The sequence below is a fragment of the Macrotis lagotis genome, chromosome 1 (genome assembly GCF_037893015.1).
Source record: "Macrotis lagotis isolate mMagLag1 chromosome 1, bilby.v1.9.chrom.fasta, whole genome shotgun sequence".
In the NCBI taxonomy this organism is placed as follows: Eukaryota; Metazoa; Chordata; class Mammalia; order Peramelemorphia; family Peramelidae; genus Macrotis; species Macrotis lagotis.
Genome location: NC_133658.1, coordinates 342399050 through 342405986, shown reverse-complemented (window position 1 = coordinate 342405986; position 6937 = coordinate 342399050). Strand labels below are relative to the sequence as shown.

Sequence of the window (6937 nt, the reverse complement as noted above, 5' to 3'; positions counted from 1 at the left end):
AATCATTTTAGAATGTCAGCAATTGATGTATGTTATTAATGTATAAGATATATGTTACTAATGTATAAGAAATGTTGTTGGGGCGGCTAGGTGGTGCAATGGATAGAGCACCAGCCCTGTAGTCTGGAGGATCTGAGTTCAGATGTGACCTCAGACACTTATTATCTAGCTGTGTGACCTTGGACAAGTCACTTAACCCCATTTGCCTTGCAAAAATTAAGAAATATTGTTAAGAATTTTAAAACATAATCCTCTTGATTTGGAAATAACAGAGTATTAGCTCTATCCAGATTCTGAAAAAGTAGAGAATAAGTAAACAGAAAAGAGAACAGGGTTAATATAATTTAATTTGAAAACATACTTTGTGATACTCTGTGAACAACATAGTAGACCTTGGTTGTTGGCTTTTGTTCTTGATGAAGACCAAATGTGGCTAATGAGACCAATATGTGGTTGGAAGGCTCTACCGCAGGTTGGTCATAAATAGTCCATGTGAACATTTGGAGTGGAGATGTGTCTAGATTTTCTTCCATTTCTTTTGAGCTACTGCAATTCTACTTTGCTCATAGAGTACAGCATCTTCTTTTGATATAGGCAATGGTGAATGTTCCTGTGCCAATGTCTCCCATGTTTCACAATCACTTCCCAGGTTCATCAGAGAGACCTTGAGAGAGGCCTGCTTCTTCAGACCTTCCTATGAGTGCTTCCCTTGTATGACTCTTCCATAGAAGTCTTTCAGCAATATCTTTGGCATTCAAACAATGGGGCCAGCCCAACAGAGTTTGAATGCTCAACAATTCGGCTTAAAAAATGACCTCAGTGGCTGGTACCTTATTTTGTCAGATGATCTTTATAATCTTCCTAAGATTCAAATAGAAACAGTTCAATTTTTTGGTTTGGGGTTAGTATTGACCAGGTTTCATAGGCATACAACAATAAAATCAGCAAAAGACCCATCTTCCTAAATTTAAATCTAGCCTCAGACATGTGCTAGCTATGTGACTCTGAACAAGTCACTTAACCCTGTTTGCCAAATGAGAAGACCTTAATTACAGTTTGAATAGACCAGACTTTTATAAGCTATTAATTACATATGGGGGAACTCAGAACCCCAATTCCTGTGCCTCAACAAGAATATTTCAAGGAATCCTGCCTTGAAATGTTATATTTTAAAAGTTTTTATAATTAGTAATATCTTAAAGGATTTTTGAGAGAAGTTTGTCCCATAAACCTCTTAATATTTTGGGACTAGGCTAAGTGGGAGAGATATGACATGATTTCATCTCCTAGAATTTTATTTACCAGAACTGCAACTAATCAAGCAATAATTCAACAGAGTTTATTATAGGTAAATTAGTAAAAAGATCATCTAAGTAAAAATGAACTTATACAATATCAGAACTCCTATGCTGAGACCTCTCCTCTCTTTTTACTATTAGGAAATACCCTGTTTGCCAGAGCTAAAACCCAGCAAGCAATCTGTGCCATGTTTGGCAAAATATCCTTTGTGCTCATCCTCTGAATGAACTATGCTAAATCACAGAATTGGCTCAAGCCAGCCTTCGGTTCCTTGAGCTTGGACAAGCACCTGCTGGAATCACATTCAAGTCATGCATAGACCTTTTGTCAATAGGCTAACTTGCCTCATTGTTGCTGTTATAGTTTACTACTTGGTTCTTTGTCCTGCCATAATAAATGTATCAAATCTTAGCCTCTCTGCTTTGCCTCTCCTCAGTCACAGAGGAGACTCTAGCATATTTGTCTAGGTTCCCTTCTCCAATGGAATAAGGAAGGATTTTTGCCTATAATTCCTGGAAGTTCTTTGGTATTTTGTCTTTCTAAGTTAAGAGTTGAGCCCTTTGGTTTTGGAGTTGGTTTTTTTTTTAGAGTAAATAGTTGGTGTGTATAACATCTATAGCTCTTTGGTCATTTATTTTTAGGGTTGACAGTAAGTCTTTGGTTTTGACTAACAACTTTTTGTGCTAAAAGAGGGATTCAATTCTATAGAGCATTTGGGAATGCTATGGAAACATAGAAATTTAGGAATTAAGTAAGTAAATCAAAGTTTAGGAGAAGAATATAAAAGAAGTAAGAAAAATGATTTTGAAAGCCACTGGAAGGATATTTTAAAAAAATAAGGCCTACAATTAAAGCATGCTGAAAAGAAAGGTTTTTTGTTTCATAGAAATAAGATGGCTATGGAAAACTTCATAGGTTGTTTTATTTTTTAATATTAACATTTTCTTGGAGCTAGAGGTAAAAGTTGGGTGTCTGGTAAACACCAAAGGTAGATGACAGCCTTGAAAAGCTCTCAGTAAGCCCTCACAGCAGAGGTGTTAGATGTGCTTAAATACCCCTACAACCCCGACATAAATTATAAACTAGGAATCAATACATTTTAACCATATTTACCCATACTTTTCAATGTGTTTTTTTATTCTCTGTGGTATGTTTTATCAGTATTTATCTCAGTACTGTCCTTGGTTTTTCCCCTTTCAATTAGTAAAACTATTCAAATCAGAAAGGGGTACCATCTTACATGTAAAGTAAATGTATATATTTATTTGTATATATGTATATGAATATATATTTAAATAGGTAATAAAGGCTTAACAAAAGATGAAATCATTATAGGAGAAAATAATATAGAAACAACAGTCTTGTGCAATATTTATTCTTAGAGACTGGGGAGTTGATGAACCAGCAGAAAAGACCAAAGGAGAAATAGAATCAGAAAAGAACAGTGCGGGGCGGCTAGGTGGCGCAGTGGATAGAGCACTGTCCCTGGAGTCAGGAGTACCTGAGTTCAACTCCAGCCTCAGACACTGAATAATTACCTAGCTGTGTGGCCCTGGGCAAGCCACTTAACCCCATTGCCTTGCAGAAACTTTAAAAAAAAAAGAAAAGAAAAGAACAGTGTGAGAAAAGCCAAGGGGAGGAAAAAAATATCAATGGATGGAAATGGCCAACTGAAACAAAGGCAAGAAGAATAAAGACCGACAACAGACCTTCAGATTTATCACAGAGTTGATTGATAACCTTTGAAAGAAGAATTTCATTAGAACAGTTGGCTCAGAATCTATATTGCAAAGGGTTGAGAAATAAGTAGTAATGAGGAAGCAGAGGTAATAGATATGAGCTACTCTTTCAAGGACTTTAACAGTGAAAAGGAAGAGAGTCAAAGAACCACAGCTTGCAGAAATAATAGCATGAAAGGAAGGCTTTTAAAGGACAGGGGAGATGCAAACTTCCTACAGTTTGGCTTCCACCTTCATCATTCAAAGGAAAATTGCAATCTAAAATGCCAGATAAGATATAGTGAATCCTCAACTTTTGTGGGGGTAACATTCCTAGAAAATAGCATGAAAGAGTGGATAGAGCACTGGCCCTGGAGTCAGGAGGACCTGAGTTCAAGTTTGGCCTCAGACATTCAATAATTACCTAGCTGTGTGACATTGGACCAGTCACTCAATCCCATTGTCTTGCAAAAAGAAAAAGAAAAATAGCATGAAAGTAAAAAAAATGCAAATGTTACATTGAAAATACAGAAAATAAGGAGTGGCTAGGTGGCACAGTGGATAAAGCACCAGCCCTGGAGTCAAGAGTACCTGGGTTCAAATCCGGTCTCAGACACAATAATTACCTGTGTGGCCTTGGACAAGCTACTTAACCCCATTTGCCTTGCCAAAACCTAAAAAAAAATACAGAAAATAAAGTTAGTTCTGCATCCATCTTTCACTAGAGTTTGCTAAAAATACACTTTTCTGCATACAATTCCTTATAACAAAACAGGAATTCTAATAATATGTATTTTTCATAATACAGTAACCATGAAATAACCCATAACATGCAAGGAAGAAAAGGGGCAATGCCAGATTGGACAGGAAGATCAGGGCCTATGTTGTCAGAAAAATCCCAAGGTTAAAAAAAAAGAAAAGGGCGTCTCTAATCTTCCTTCCATCTCTGTGGTTGAATAGCTCCCCAGTGAAATGCACTTGATTCAGGGCAATTCTCTGGCCACTATCTGAGCATCTGACTGGGGTTTATCCTCCTAAGAAATGAGTAAATGGAGCTTTTTAGGAAAACCTGGAAATACTGTGTGAACTTATTTAGAATGAACTGAGCCGAACCAGAACAAGGTAATATGAAACATCATAGAAAAAAACTTCAAAAGACTTCAGAACTATATTCCAAACAGCTAATGATGAAGTATGCATAGCTATTAACAGAGAGGCAATAGATTCAAGATGCAGAATAAGACATACATTTTTGGACTCTGCAAATAAATAATTGTGTTTTGCTAGACTATTCATAATTGTTAGAAGAATTTTGGTTTTCTTTTTTTTTTCTAACTGGGAATTGGGTAGAAGGGAGAGTTAGAACAGGATAGCAAAAGAAAAAAGTCAGTGAAGCATTTGTTAAATGCACATAAAACAGAAGGAATACCAAAAAGATTAACAGGAAAAAAACTGAATTTGAAAATTCAGGAAAGGAAATTTGTACATGATATTCAGATTTTTTTAACACTCTTCTATGTAAATGTAATTGTCTATTTTACTTAATGTTGGTAATGTTCCAATTTTTAAAATATATATTAAAATTTTCATTTCATTGCTAATATTATCAATGGGAGTATCTTTGATTCATTCATTTGGTGAGTAAATGAATTTCATTTAATGTTAAGAGATTAGTGCCCCTCTAAGCAGGTACAGTTTATTGCTAATTTGGAGGGAAAGTTGAGCCAATACATATTTGGCAACAGTGGAGCAGAAAGAGTGGGAAGTTTCAGAGATTTTTGATATACAATACTGCATTTGCTCATCTGGGTCAGAACACTGGTGAGCATCAAGACTGGTTTGTTGAAAACGATGGGGAAATACAGAAGTTTGCTAAATGAAAAATGAGAACTCCACAGAGTTTCACAGCAGAATAGTTCATCCATTTCTAAGTAGAGTACATCATAAATAAAGTACAAGTGAAGCTTAGAGAGATGCAGGACTCTTGGTCTCAATAAGAAGGCAGATGAAATTCAATTTTATTTGGATGATAACAATCCAAAGTACTTTTATGATGTCCTGAAGGCTATTTATAGGTCAAAGACAAAAGGTGTATCTCAGCTACCCAGGACTGATGAAGCCACATTGGTTAACAATAGAAACATGATCCTAGAGAGTTGGGCTGAACACTTCCATATTATTCTTAACAGATTGTCATTAATCAATGCAGAAACCACTGGCTGTTTACCTCAAGTTGAAGTCAATCTATCTCTAGCTGAAGTTCTGACCAAAGAAGAGGTTTTGAATGCCATTAGGTTCTTTTCATGTGGCAAAGCACCTGCTGCTGATTCTATTCCAAATGAATTTTTCAACTTGAAAAGCTATAAGCCAAGACCAACATTCCCCCACTTTGATCTTGGCTTGAAGCCTCATGAGTTTCAAAGACCTCGATCAGATCTACAAACTTTGTATACAGAACTCTGTTCTGCTCCTGGCAAAGATTAGATAATAAACTTTCCACTCTAAAGACAAAGCAGCCTCTAAAGTTGAGGTACAACAAAGTATGGATCTGCTGCTTATGCTAATCTTGGCCAAGCAATTAACACTAAGAAGCAAAGGTGTTCCATCAGCCAGTACACCATCTTTATGTGGATCCATCGATCACAGCAAATGTAGGAGTTTTGAATACTGTGGACAAGTTCACTTACTTGGCAATGTATTTTCCAGGGAGGTACACACAGATAATGAGGTTACCACACACACACACACACACACACACACACACACACACACACACACACACACGGCCAGGGTTAGCCCAGTATTTGGGAGGCTCCGAAAGAAAGTATGGGGGAAAAGAGATATTAGAAGGATCACCAAACCGAAGGTCTACAAAACCCTTGTGCTGACCTCATTACTGTATGCCTGTGAAACCTGGACCATCTACCAGTGCACACTGCCAGGAAACTGAATCGCTTCCATTTAAATTGTGTTAGGAAGATTCTGAAGATCACCTGGCAGAAGATAGTAGGCACTGAGGTTCTTTCTCAAGCTAAGCTGCCAAGTATTCACACATTACTACAGAGAGAGCAACTATGACTATTTGTGGCTGACCTGTGGCAGAGCATTCTGAGCTTCTATTGTCTGATCAGCCACAGTTGGATACACTATAATTTGTCTCCAACATAGTAATGTTATTTTGGTCTTCTTTGATAATCAAGGACAAGAAGCAGATGAGGAAGTAGATATTTAAGCTGATAATTATCATTTCCCCAAACATATTTACATAATAAAATCCAAGATTTTCTGCCACATCATTATCCATCAAATATCATATAAATCAAACCCTTGATTCCCTCAAAATTTTTTTTGTTTCCAGTACAGCTGGAAACCTATTTTGCATTTGGTCAAATACTGTTGTTACTTTTGGGGAGGTTTGTTTTTGTTTTGTTTGGTTTGTTCTTTTTAGGGACAGTTCTACCTCTGTAATAGGCATCGTCAGGAAATGTGAAGATAAAAGTCCAATGTTATTTTTATTATCAAATCGTTGCAGATCTTTTCCATTTTCTTCTGTTGTTGAATTCCTTCTATTTTTCATCCTTCTTTAATGCCCTTAAAATGACTTTGTTTAGTTAACTGTCTTCTTCAATTTTCTGTAAATTGTTTTTTCCTTTCAATGCTTCTGTTTTGAGGTGAATACTACTCAATTTTTCGTCATCATAAAAATTTCACAAACTAACAAGTTTTTAATTTTTTCCTTTTCTCCAATAACATGCAAAGATAAGTTTTCAACAGCTTTTTTGGTCATATTTTGAGTTCCACATTTTTCTGCCTCCCTCCCTTCCCTCCCCATTCTCCATAACATCAAGTGATCTGATATGGGTTACATATTTACAGTGAAGTTAAGCATGTTTCCATATTAGTTATGTTGTGAAGGAAGA

At 36.3% G+C, this 6937-nt stretch overlaps 1 long non-coding RNA gene across 1 annotated transcript; it reads right to left on the bottom strand.

Annotated features, from left to right (window-relative positions):
* Positions 1 to 380: 380 nt before the first annotated feature.
* Positions 381 to 6812, bottom strand: LOC141517601 (uncharacterized). The gene is made up of 3 exons (XR_012476905.1): positions 6478 to 6812; positions 3644 to 3691; positions 381 to 861 (listed from the first exon to the last, which is right to left on the bottom strand). It is a non-coding gene; the product is annotated as an uncharacterized LOC141517601 (long non-coding RNA).
* Positions 6813 to 6937: the final 125 nt, after the last annotated feature.